Here is a 1850-nt window from a genome sequence, read left to right as displayed (position 1 = left end):
CTGAATGCTCAGGCTGAACTGAATATAAACCAGAGGAAACAGGTGAGAGGAATAAATTATAATTGAGGCAGGGAGGGAAGAGGGCAGGTGAGGGGAATTACTAATTAAGGGAGAGCAAACAGGCCAGATCATGACACCGCCATTCCCATCTCCTCCACCCCCCTCATTTGGTGCCACTGCTGCAACTGCACCATCCCTTTCTCCTCCACCATCCCTTTCTCCTCTACCCCATGCATCTCCTCTACCATGCTCAGCTGCTGCCAATGATTCTCCTTCAAAATCTGAGTCTTTTCCAAAGTACAGCAAAGCAGATGCAGAAAAATGTATTAAGAAAAACTTCTGTCATTCTGGGAATATATTCTTTGTAGTTTGTCTTTAACTTTTTGGTGTAATTTAAATAATAATTACTATATTTTTCGACAAATGCAAATGAAAATTTACAGCTAATGTTTAAATTTTAGCTTTCTATGTGGATGCATAGGTAACACTTTCTTTTAGAGTACATCAATAAGCATGTAATAACAGGTTAGTCACACTATATTACTAGGTAACAATAAAAACTTTATCTGGTAATTACCCCAAATTAATGTATATAATATCAAAGTAATTGCCTGCATGTTTCATTGCTATGTAACAATGAAGACTTTTGCTGGGTAATTACCATAAGGTTGTTGTTTCTATTATTGCCCACCACCTATCAATGGCTTACAAAGTAAGTTTCAACCTATGATCAGGTAAATAAAGCATTATTTAACTCAACTGAAGTTACATATAAATAAGAGTTTAGGTAAGAAAATTGGCATGCCGTATTCTAAGTTTCATTTTCTGTTATATGTCAAGTAATAAACTGCATATAACTGGATAAAAACACATTCATTTATTTTTGTCAGTAAAATGAATGCGTTAGCTGGTAATAACGGTTTGACATTTAAGAAGTCTGACTTTACCTTGTCTGCCTAGAACTTAAAGCACAGCACAAAATTCTGCATAAAGTTTATAGTGTAATTTGCTATGCTATTACCATGTTATTAAATGGTTAGACAGAATGGGAGATGTACTGTAAAACGAAGCGTTACTGACATATATCAGGGGAACTAAATCCTTTGCACCTTAACTGATTAGATCTAATGAAATCACAATGGGAAGTGTAACAGATTAGTTATAAATGTATAACTGTTCATGTATAACGATCTTAATGTGTCACCATTTCTCTTTTATCCAGATGTACTTGAGGCATGGGGTGGAAAAACATGCAACGTGTTACTCTCAAAGATCAGTGCCTATAAGCTCTTTTACTGGGACATAAAGCAACTTGTTCCAGACATGGAGTTGGAAAAAATTGAAAGTTTAATTACAAACTTAAAAAAAACATATGTTTTTTTTTTTATTCTGTGAATGGCTGACTAATGTGCTTTTTTATTTATGAACAGTCAATCAACGCTTATCTTCACCTCCTTATAAACGATTACAATTGTGCAGAAACTACAAAATCAGCTTTCATTGACACGTTTGCAATGACATCCATATGGAATGGGAAGATTCCGCGACTTAAGGTTTGTGTAGTAATAGAGAAAATTATGTAAAATCTCATAATCAACTTTTCACAACATGTAGATAATGTGAAGAAAAACTGTTATTGCTAAAGCTGGAACCTTGTCCTCAGAGAATCATTCTTTCATGTAAATGCTTCAACGGTGACAGTGAATTACTTGAATGTGTTGAACACATTATATAATGTCAAAAATATTTGGTTAGAAGCTATCTGGTTCTGTGGAGGACTCAAGAGCAGAGACACAGGGTAGAGATGGTGTCTTGTAGGTGATGTAGATAGTACAAAGATGTAAATCCAA

This window comes from Cyprinodon variegatus, unplaced genomic scaffold (genome assembly GCF_000732505.1).
Source record: "Cyprinodon variegatus isolate N-32 unplaced genomic scaffold, C_variegatus-1.0 Scaffold2251, whole genome shotgun sequence".
Taxonomy (NCBI): Eukaryota; Metazoa; Chordata; class Actinopteri; order Cyprinodontiformes; family Cyprinodontidae; genus Cyprinodon; species Cyprinodon variegatus.
This window is presented reverse-complemented; position numbering follows the sequence as displayed.